Raw genomic sequence first — 12,610 nt, 5'->3', positions numbered from 1 at the left:
TCCACCACTACCGGTGGTGCTTCTTCATTTGCTAACTGGGCAAAAAGAGGTGACCGGTCGAGCATGTTAATGTCATTGCAAGATCCAGACATCCCAAAATATGAATGACAAAACCATGTTTCTTAATCGCCACCAGCCTCAAGAATGATAGTGGCATCCTTCCCACGACCCTTGAACTGTCCATGCCATGCTCTTGGGCAAATTTTCCACTTCCAATGCATGCAATCATCGGACCCTAGCATACCTGAAAACCCACAAGCTTTGTTCATCTCCAACAACCTTGGAGTGTCTTCAGCATTGGGAGCTCTCAAGTATTCTGCACCAAACACTTCAACTATAGTCTTTGCAAATTGTTTGACATAGAAGATATATAGAAGTGCTCTCTGCCATCGCCAAGTTGTCATCAACGCAATGCGGCAGTGACCTTCTGTTCGGTGCTATGTCCAAGCAACCCTGTATAATTCCTCCTCTGCTCAAAGGATCGATCATGCTGCTTCACGGAATTGCAAATGTGGATGAACAAGTCTTTGGATATTCTGAACCGGCGTTGGAGGTACCTCTCTGGAAAAACAGGTGGTGAACCAACATAGTTGCGCATCAACCTCTTGTCCGCATCAACCCATTCTCTCTGAATGAACGCATGGCCATACACGAAACCGCCGTGCTTCGGCTTCTTCCCCTTGTGCATCGCCACTAGTATAGCAATGTCCTCTTCTTCGTTCAAATCAAATTCCTCATCCAACGAGGAATCGTCCACGAAAGAGGAGTCACACGAGCTCATCTACAATGCGGAAAATCACTGTCAAACTAACACTTCAACACCAACAAAAAAGGTCAAGTTTCATCAGCTTTTTACCTTTGGGAATTTTGTCGAACACCTTGCTTGTGGGGTGGATGACATCGGTCGACTGCGGGTTGGGCAGTCATTCGGCGGTGGTGGGTGCGGGCGGCAGTGACTGCTCAATAGAGGAGATGGCCACGGGTCGACAGAGAAGAAGGCGGGAGCTCGACGCAGCGGGCGGCCGGCTTCACACGACCGAGGCTCGCGGCTATTGGGTGGGTAGCGTGGCGTGCCTCCCCTAACTATGAAGGAGGGTCTAGGCTAGGAAGAAGCCTAGCCCATCGTAGCCCTCGTCGAGGAAGGAATTTAGGCCAGCCGCAGGAGATGCTTCCATTCGGCGGCGGTCGAAAGTGAATTGGCGGCTGCGGGTGACAGGCCGGCGAGGCAGGTGGCGGGGGACCGGGGGTGGGGGCTAAGTCGCAGCGGACCCACTGGTCGTCGGGCGGGCGGTGGCGGCATTGATTTGGTGCAAATTTGGCCAGCGACGGAGTAGGGCGGGTGGCGGCTAGTCATGCTGAAGTGAAATGAATGACAGTTGGACAGTTGGCGGGCGATTGCGTTTTTACATCTCCATGTGGTGGAGATGCAAATTTACACCGCGAGGTGTTGTAGTTTACATCTCCGGAAGACGGAGATGTAATTATTTTTGCATCTACACCATCCGTTGGAGAGGTGTTTTTGGCCCTTGAAGATGCAAAAGATAGTTATTTGCTCATATACATGTTCTATTAGAGATGCTATAGCGTAGTAGCTGCAGCTTTTGTTAGGCTATGAGCTTCCTTCAAGATTCTCGTCTCGTTCTCATGAATTATAATCTCCACCGCAATAAAGCCCCCCATCTTCATCTCCTGAATAACAGCTCCAGAAACACTCATGTAAGAACCTTGCGAATCATTCATTGTCGCTGCACAATCTGTTGCCAGTTTAGCTATACATCAGTCAGCTGAAAATCCAAATTGGGTCACTCGATTTTCCCTAGAAGAAAGGAGGCGTCGGAGGAAAGGAAGAAGGAGCTGCAGCGGGGGCTCATCGGAGAGGCTACCCCATTATCTATCTTAGGGTTTTGGGTGGGGGCGGTGGTGCAATTCGCCGGAGAAAATCCCAAACACGGGCGGGCCTAGAGGGATGGTCGCGGCAGCAGTGGGGAACGGTCCCGGGAAGGGCGGGTCGGGGCGGAGAGGCTGCACAGGAGTGCCGCCAGGCATGGGTAGTGGTCGCAGGCGGTTCGACTATCGGCCCGTGCGACGGCCAGGGGAAGAAGAAGCCGGAGGAAGAAGAAGGCATGCCCATCGTTTGATCTGCATCCAACGGCCAGAAACAGTTGACTGGCCCAAATTCAGAAAACAGTCGACTGAAATGTACTCCGTTCCCATCTGTTGCATATCACCATCCCCGTTCACATGCAATATCTGCCGCTAAGTGAGAGAGGGGGCTTCATCACTGGCCGACCATTGCTTCGAGCACTTCCGGGTCGGTCATGTCTGTTGGAAATATGCCCTAGAGGCAATAATAAATTGGTTATTATTATATTTCCTTGTTCATGATAATCGTTTATTATCCATGCTAGAATTGTATTGATAGGAAACTCAGATACATGTGTGGATACATAGACAACACCATGTCCCTAGTAAGCCTCTAGTTGACTAGCTCGTTAATCAATAGATGGTTACGGTTTCCTGACCATGGATATTGGATGTCGTTGGTAACGGGATCACATCATTAGGAGAATGATGTGATGGACAAGACCCAATCCTAAGCCTAGCACAAAGATCGTGTAGTTCGTTCGCTAAAGCTTTTCTAATGTCAAGTATCATTTCCTTAGACCATAAGATTGTGAAACTCCCGGATACCGTAGGAATACTTTGGGTGTGCCAAACGTCACAACGTAACTGGGTGACTATAAAGGTGCACTACGGGTATCTCCGAAAATGTCTGTTGGGTTGGCACGAATCGAGACTGGGATTTGTCACTCCGTGTGACGGAGAGGTATCTCTGGGCCCACTCGGTAGGACATCATCATAATGTGCACAATGTGATCAAGGAGTTGATCACGGGATGATGTGTTACGAAACGAGTAAAGAGACTTGCCGGTAACGAGATTGAACAAGGTATCGGGATACCGACGATCGAATCTCGGGCAAGTATCGTACCGCTAGACAAAGGGAATTGTATACGGGATTGATTAAGTCCTTGACATTGTGGTTCATCTGATGAGATCATCATGGAACATGTGGGAGCCAACATGGGTATCCAGATCCCGCTATTGGTTATTGACCGGAGAGTCATCTCGGTCATGTCTGCATGTCTCCCGAACCCGTAGGGTCTACACACTTAAGGTTCGGTGACGCTAGGGTTATAGAGATATTAGTATGCAGTAACCCGAAAGTTGTTCGGAGTCCCGGATGAGATCCCGGACGTCACGAGAAGTTCCTGAATGGTCCGGAGGTAAATAATTATATATAGGAAGTGCTATTTCGGCCGTCGGGACAAGTTTCGGGGTCACCGGTATTGTACCCGGACCACCGGAAGGGTCCCGGGGGTCCACCGGGTGGGGCCACCTGCCCCGGGGGGCTACATGGGCTGTAGGGGGAGCGCCTTGGCCTACATGGGCCAAGGGGACAAGCCCCAAGAGGCCCATGCACCAAGAGATAAAAAAGAGGAAGAGTCCTCAAAGGGGAAGCACCGTCTAGGTGCCTTGGGGAGGATGGACTCCTCCCTGGCCGCACCCTTCCTTGGAGGAAGGGCCAAGGCTGCGCCCCCCCTCTCCCTTGGCCCTATATATAGTGGGGGGAAGGGAGGGCAACTAGACCTAAGCCCTGGCGCCTCCCTCTCCCTCCCATGACACATCTCCCTCCTCCCGCAGCGCTTGGAGAAGCCCTGTTGGAATCCCGCTACTTCCACCACCACGCCGTCGTGCTGCTGGATCTCCATCAACCTCTCCTTCCCCCTTGCTGTATCAAGAAGGAGGAGACGTCGCTGCTCCGTACGTGTGTTGAACGCGGAGGTGCCGTCCGTTCGGCGCTAGGATCATCGGTGATTTGGATCACGACGAGTACGACTCCATCAACCCCGTTCTCTTGAACGCTTCCGCGCGCGATCTACAAGGGTATGTAGATCCACTCCTCCCTCATTGTTAGATGACTCCATAGATTGATCTTGGTGACACGTAGGAAAATTTTGAATTATTTCTACGTTCCCCAACAGTGGCATCATGAGCTAGGTCTATGCGTAGTTTCTATGCACGAGTAGAACACAAAGTAGTTGTGGGCATTGATTTTGTTCAATATGCTTACCGTCACTAGTCCAATCTTGATTCGGCGGTATTGTGGGATGAAGCGGCCCGGACCGACCTTACACGTACTCTTACGTGAGACAGGTTCCACCGGCTGACATGCACTAGTTGCATAAGGTGGCTAGCGGGTGTCTGTCTATCCCACTTTAGTCGGATCGGATTCGATGAAAAGGGTCCTTATGAAGGGTAAATAGCAATTGGCATATCACATTGTGGTTTTTGCGTAGGTAAGAAACGTTCTTGCTAGAAACCCATAGCAGCCACGTAAAACATGCAAACAACAATTAGAGGACGTCTAACTTGTTTTTGCAGGGTATGCTATGTGATGTGACATGGCCAAGAAGAATGTGATGAATGATATGTGATGTATGAGATTGATCATGTTCTTGTAATAGGAATCACGACTTGCATGTCGATGAGTATGACAACCGGCAGGAGCCATAGGAGTTGTCTTTATTTATTTATGACCTGCGTGTCAACATAAACGTCATGTAATTACTTTACTTTATTGCTAACCGGTAGCCATAGAAGTAGAAGTAATAGTTGGCGAGACAACTTCAAGAAGACACGATGATGGAGATCATGATGATGGAGATCATGGTGTCATGCCGGTGACGATGATGATCATGGAGCCCCGAAGATGGAGATCAAAAGGAGCAATATGATATTGGCCATATCATGTCACTATTTGATTGCATGTGATGTTTATCATGTTTTTACATCTTATTTTCTTAGAACGATGGTAGTAAATAAGATGATCCCTCATTAAAACTTCAAGAAAGTGTTCCCCCTAAATGTGCACCGTTGCGACAGCTCGTTGTTTCGAAGCACCACGTGATGATCGGGTGTGATAGATTCTAACATTCACATACAACGGTGTAAGACAGATTTACACACGCGAAACACTTAGGTTGACTTGACGAGCCTAGCATGTACAGACATGGCCTCGGAACACAAGAGACCGAAAGGTCGAGCATGAGTCGTATGGTAGATACGATCAACATGAAGATGTTCACCGATGATGACTAGTCCGTCTCACGTGATGATCGAACACGGCCTAGTTGACTCGGATCATGTAATCACTTAGATGACTAGAGGGATGTCTATCTGAGTGGGAGTTCACAAGATGAACTTAATTATCCTGAGCATAGTCAAAAGGTCTTCACAAATTATGTCGTAGCTCGCGCTTCAGTTCTACTGTTTAGATATGTTCCTAGAGAAAATTTAGTTGAAAGTTGATAGTAGTAATTATGCGGACTAGGTCCGTAAACTGAGGTTTGTCCTCATTGCTTCATAGAAGGCTTATGTCCTTAATGCACCGCTCAGTGTGCTGAACCTCGAACGTTGTCTATGGATGTTGAGAACATCTGACATACACATTTTGATAACTACGTGATAGTTCAGTTAAACGGCTTAGAGTTGAGGCAACAAAGACATTTTGAAACGCCGCGAAACATATGAGATGTTTCGAGGGCTGAAATTGGGATTTCAGGCTCGTGCCCACGTCAAGAGGTATAAGACCTCCGACAATTTTCTTAGCCTACAAACTAAGGAGAAAAGCTCAATTGTTGAGCTTGTGCTCAGATTGTCTGAGTACAACAATCATTTGAATCGAGTGGGAGTTGATCTTCCAGATAAGAAAGTGATGTTTCTCCGAAGTCATTACCACCAAGCTGCTAGAGCTTCGTGATGAACTATAATATATCAGGGACATATATGATGATCCTTGAGATATTCGCGATGTTTGACACCACAAAAGTAGAAATTAAGAAGGAGCATCAATTGTTGATGGTTGGTGAAACCACTAGTTTTCAAGAAGGGCAAGGGCAAAAAGGGATGCTTCATGAAACGGCAAATCAGCTGCTGCTCTAGTGAAGAAACCCAAGGTTGAACCCAAACCCGAGACTAAGTGCTTCTGTAATAAGGGGAACAGCCACTGGAGCAGAATTACCCTAGATACTTGGTAGATGAGAAGGCTGGCAAGGTCGATAGAAGTATATTGGATATACATTGGGTTGATGTGTACTTTACTAGTACTCCTAGTAGCACCAGGGTATTAGATACCGGTTCGGTTGCTAAGTGTTAGTAACTCAAAATAAAAGCTATGGAATAAACGGAGACTAGCTAAAGGTGAGCTGACGATATGTGTTGGAAGTGTTTCCAATGTTGACATGATCAAGCATCGCACGCTCCCTCTACCATCGAGATTGGTGTTTGCATTGAGCATAGACATGATTGGATTATGTCTATCGCAATATGGTTATTCATTTAAGGAGAATAACGGTTACTCTGTTTATTTGAATAATACCTTCAATGGTCTTGCACCTAAAATGAATGGTTCATTGAGTCTCGATCATAGTGATACACATGTTCATGCCAAAAGATATAAGATAGTAATGATAGTACCACCTACTTGTGGCACTGCCACTTAAGTCATATCGGTATAAAACGCATGAAGAAGCTCCATGTTGATGGATCTTTGGACTCACTCATTTTTGAAAGGATTGAGACATGCGAACCATGTTTGTTGGTAGATATGCATGAAGAAACTCTATACAGATGGATCGTTTGGGCTCACTTGATTTTGAATCACTTGAGACATGCAAATCATACCACATGGGCAAGATGACTGAAAGCCTCGTTTTCAGTAAAATGGAACTAGAAAGCAACTTGTTGGAAGTAATACATTTTGATGTGTGCAGTCCAATGAGTGCTGAGGCGTGTAGTGGATATCGTTATGTTCTTACTTCACAGATGATTTGAGTAGATGTTGAGTATATTTACTTGATGAATCATGAGTCTGAATTATTGAAAGGTTCAAGTAATTTCAGGGTGAAGTTGAAAGATCGTCATGACAAGAGGATAAAATATCTATGATATGATCATAGAGATGAATATCTGAATTACGAGTTTGGCACAGAATTAAGACATTGTGGAAATTGTTTCACAACTAATACAGCCTGGAACACCATAGTGTGATGGTGTGTCCGAACATCATAACTGCACCCTATTGGATATGATGCATACCATGATGTCTCTTATCGAATTACCATGATAGTTTATGGTAGGCATTAAAGACAACCACATTCACTTTAAATAGGGCACCATGTAATTCTGATGAGATGACACCATATGAACTATGGTTTAGAGAAACCTAAGCTGTCATTTCTTAAAAGTTTGGGGCTGCGACGCTTATGTGAAAAAGTTTCAGGCTGATAAGCTCGAACCCAAAGCGGATAAATGCATCTTCATAGGACACCCAAAACAGTTGGGTATACCTCCTATCTCAGATCCGAAAGCAATAAGGGATTGTTTCTGGAATCGGGTCCTTTCTCGAGGAAAAGTTTCTCTCGAAAGAATTGAGTGGGAGGATGGTGGAGACTTGATGAGGTTATTGAACCGTCTCTTCAACTAGTGTGTGGCAGGGCACAGGAGTTGTTCCTGTGGCACCTACACCAATTGAAGTGGAAGCTTATGATAGTGATCATGAAACTTCAGATCAAGTCACTACCAAACCTCGTGGGATGACAAGGATGCGTACTACTTCAGAGTGGTACGTAATCCTGTCTTGGAAGTCATGTTGCTAGACAACAATGAACCTACGAGCTATGGAGAAGCGATGGTGGGCCCGGATTCCGATAAATGGCTCGAGGCCATAAAATCCGAGAGAGGATCCATGTATGAAAACAAAGTGTAGACTTTGACAAAACAGCTCGATGGTCGTGAGGCTGTTGAGTGCAGATGGATTTTAAAAGGAAGACAGACAATGATGGTAAATGTCACCATTAAGAAAGCTCGACTTGTCGTTAAGAAGTTTCTGACAAGTTCAAGGAGTTGACTACGGTGAGACTTTCTCACTCGTAGCGATGCTAAGAGTCTGTTGGAATTATATTAGCGATTACTGCATTATTTATGAAATCTTGCAGATAGGATGTCAAAACATTGTTTCCTCGATGTTTTTTTGACGAAAGGTTGTATGTGATACAAACCGGAAGGTTTTGTCAATCCTGAAAGATGCTAATAAGTATGCAAAGCTCCAGCAATCCTTCTAGGGACTGGAGTAAGCATCTCGGAGTTGGAATGTATGCTTTGATGATGATCAAAGATTTTGGGTTTATACAAAGTTTATGAGAAACTTGTATTTCCAAAGAAGTGAGTGGGAGCACTATAGAATTTCTGATGAATATATGTTGTTGACATATTGTTGATCAGAAATGACATAGAATTTCTGGAAAGCATATAGGGTTATTTGGAAAGTGTTTTTCAATGGAAAGCCTGGATTAAGCTACTTGAACATTGAGCATCAAGATCTATAAGGATAGATCAAAACGCTTAATGGTACTTTCAAATGAGCACATACCTTGACATGATCTTGAAGGTGTTCAAGATGGATCAGTCAAAGGAGTTCTTGCCTGAGTTGTAAGTTATGAAGTTAAGACTTAAAGCTCGACCACGGCAGAATAGAGAGAAAGGACGAAGGTCGTCCCCTTTGCTTAAGACATAGGCCCTACAATATGCTATGTTGTGTACCGCACCTGAAATGTGCCTTGCCATGAGTCAGTCAAGGGGTACAAGAGTGATCCAAGAATGGATCACAAGACAGCGGTCAAAGTTATCCTTAGTAACTAGTGGACTAAGGAATTTTCTCGATTATGGAGGTGGTAAAAGAGTTCGTCATGAAGGGTTACGCCGATGCAAACTTTGACACTAATCCAGATTATTCTGAATAGTAAACTGGATTCGTATAGTAGAACAGTTATTTGGAATAGCTCCAAATGTAGCGTAGTAGTTGCATCTACAAGATGACATAGAAATTTGCGAAGTACATACGGATCTGAAAGATTCAGACTCGTTGACTATAACATCTCTCACAAGCATAACATGATCAAACCCAGAACTCATCGAGTGTTAATCACATGGTAATGTGAACTAGATTATTGACTCTAGTAAACTCTTTGGGTGTTAGTCACATGGGGATGTGACCTTGAGTGTTAGTCACATAGAGATGTGAACTGGATTATTGACTCTAGTGCAAGTGGGAGACTGTTGGAAATATGCCCTAGAGGCAATAATAAATTGGTTATTATTATATTTCCTTGTTCATGATAATCTTTTATTATCCATGCTAGAATTGTATTGATAGGAAACTCAGATACATGTGTGGATACATAGACAACACCATGTCCCTAGTAAGCCTCTAGTTGACTAGCTCGTTAATCAATAGATGGTTACGGTTTCCTGACCATGGACATTGGATGTCGTTGATAACGGGATCACATCATTAGGAGAATGATGTGATGGACAAGACCCAATCCTAAGCCTAGCACAAAGATCGTGTAGTTCGTTCGCTAAAGCTTTTCTAATGTCAAGTATCATTTCCTTAGACCATGAGATTGTGTAAATCCCGGATACCATAGGAATACTTTGGGTGTGCCAAACGTCACAACATAACTGGGTGACTATAAAGGTGCACTACGGGTATCTCCGAAAGTGTCTATTGGGTTGGCACGAATCGAGACTGGGATTTGTCACTCCGTGTGACGGAGAGATATCTCTGGGCCCACTCGGTAGGACATCATCATAATGTGCACAATGTGATCAAGGAGTTGATCACAGGATGATGTGTTACAAAACAAGTAAAGAGACTTGCCGGTAACGAGATTGAACAAGGTATCGGGATACCGACGATCGAATCTCGGGCAAGTATCGTACCGCTAGACAAAGGGAATTGTATACGGGATTGATTAAGTCCTTGACATCGTGGTTCATCCGATGAGATCATCATGGAACATATGGGAGCCAACATGGGTATCCAGATCCCGCTGTTGGTTATTGACCGGAGAGTCATCTCGGTCATGTCTGCATGTCTCCTGAACCCGTAGGGTCTACACACTTAAGGTTCAGTGACACTAGGGTTATAGAGATATTAGTATGCGGTAACCCGAAAGTTGTTCGGAGTCCCGGATGATATCCCGGATGTCACGAGGAGTTCCGGAATGGTCCGGAGGTAAAGAATTATATATAGGAAGTGCTATTTCGGCCGTCGGGACAAGTTTCGGGGTCACCGGTATTGTACCGGGACCACCGGAAGGGTCCCGGGGGTCCACCGGGTGGGGCCACCTGCCCCGGGGGGGCCACATGGGCTGTAGGGGGTGCGCCTTGGCCTACATGGGCCAAGGGAACCAGCCCCAAGAGGCCCATGCACCAAGAGATAAAAAAGAGGAAGAGTCCTCAAAGGGGAAGGCACCCTCTAGGTGCCTTGGGGAGGACGGACTCCTCCCTGGCCGCACCCTTCTTTGGAGGAAGGGCCAAGGCTGCGCCCCCCCTCTCCCTTGGCCCTATATATAGTGGGGGGAAGGGAGGGCAACCAGACCTAAGCCCTGGCGCCTCCCTCTCCCTCCCATGACACATCTCCCTCCTCCCGCAGCGCTTGGCGAAGCCCTGTTGGAATCCCGCTACTTCCACCACCACGCCGTCGTGCTGCTGGATCTCCATCGACCTCTCCTTCCCCCTTGCTGGATCAAGAAGGAGGAGACGTCGCTGCTCCGTACGTGTGTTGAACGCGGAGGTGCCGTCCGTTCGGCGCTAGGATCATCGGTGATTTGGATCATGACGAGTACGACTCCATCAACCCCGTTCTCTTGAACGCTTCCGCGCGCGATCTACAAGGGTATGTAGATCCACTCCTCCCTCGTTGTTAGATGACTCCATAGATTGATCTTGGTGACACGTAGGAAATTTTTGAATTATTGCTACATTCCCCAACAATGTCCGCTATAGATCGAGATACCCGAAGCTCCAACATAAGAATATCTACAGTCGGGCGTCTCAAACCCGCCTTATACGTCTGGATGGACCGCTCGGTCACTGATCGGTCATGTTTATTCGATCCAGACGGACGCCTCAAATGGGTCTTAAATGCCTGGGCTGACCGATACCCCTCATATCTAGCCCAAACATGGGGCAGATATGAGGGCGCCCGGTCACGCCCGCCATGTCGAACCCAACCTATGCTAGCCCACCCGACCCCACATATATTCGTCCCCATCTGCTCGCCGGAGCAAACCCTAGACACTTAACTCCCATCCCCTCCACTCCCCTCCGCCACTCAAGCTCACCTCTAGCAGTTTTCGGCCTTCTCCGTCATGGTGGGCAGCGGATCGGACTCCGACTAGTCCGGATCCGTCAACTGGGGTGTCATCCCGTGTGGGTGTTGGGGATCGTTGCAGAAATTAAAATTTTCTACGCATCACCAAGATCAATCTATGGAGAGACTAGCAACGAGAGAGAGGGTAGTGTATCTTCATACCCTTGAAGATCACGATGCGGAAGCGTTACAAGAACGCGGTTGGTGGAGTCGTACATGCAGCGATTCAGATCGCGGTCGATTCCGATCTAAGCACCGAACAACAGCGCCTCCGCATTCAACACACGTACAACCCGGGGATGTCTCCTCCTTTTTATCCAGCAAGGGGAGAGGAGAAGTTGAGGAAGAGCTTCGGCAGCACGACGGCGCGATGGTGGAGCTTGCAGTTCTCCGGCAGGGCTTCGCCAAGCACTACAGAGAAGGAGGAGGTGTTGGGGAGGGAGAGGGTTGCGCCAGGGGAAGGGTGCGGCAGCCCTCCCACCTCCCACCTCCCCTCTATTTATAGGGGCAAGGGAGAGGGGGGCGGCCCCCTCCAGATGGATCTAGAGGGGGGCGGCGGCCAAGGGGAGGAGGCTTGCCCCCCAAGCCAAGGGGGGCGCCCCCCTTAGGGTTTCCCCCAAACCCTAGGCGCATGGGCCCTAGGGGGGTTTGGTGCCCAGCCCACCTAGGGGCAGGTTCCCCTCCATATTCAGCCCATAGGGCCCTCCAGGGCAGGTGGACCCTCCCGGTGGACCCCCGGAACCCTTTCGGTGGTCCCGGTACAATACCGATAAACCCCCGAACACTTCCGGCGACCGAATAAGGACTTCCCATATATAAATCTTTATCTCCGGACCATTCCAGAACTCCTCGTGATGTCCGGGATCTCATCCAGGACTCCAAACAACATTCAGTAACCGCATACTAATTCCCATAACAACTCTAGCGTCATCGAACCTTAAGTGTGTAGACCCTACAGGTTCAGGAACCATGTAGACATGACCGGGACATCTCTCCGGCCAATAACCAACAACGGGATCTGGATACCCATGTTGGCTCCCACATGTTCCACGATGATCTCATCAGATGAACCACGATGTCGAGGATTCAATCAATCCCGTATACAATTCCCTTTGTCCATCGGTATGTTACTTGCCTGAGATTCGATCGTCGGTATCCCAATACCTCATTCAATCTCGTTACCGGCAAGTCACTTTGCTTGTTCCGTAATGCATGATCCCGTGACTAACTGCTTAGTCACATTGAGCTCATTATGATGATGCATTAACGAGTGGGCCCAGAGATACCTCTCCGTCATACGGAGTGACAAATCCCAGTCTCGATTCGTGCC

The sequence above is a fragment of the Triticum dicoccoides genome, chromosome 6A (assembly GCF_002162155.2).
Source record: "Triticum dicoccoides isolate Atlit2015 ecotype Zavitan chromosome 6A, WEW_v2.0, whole genome shotgun sequence".
Taxonomy (NCBI): domain Eukaryota; kingdom Viridiplantae; phylum Streptophyta; class Magnoliopsida; order Poales; family Poaceae; genus Triticum; species Triticum dicoccoides.
This window is presented reverse-complemented; position numbering follows the sequence as displayed.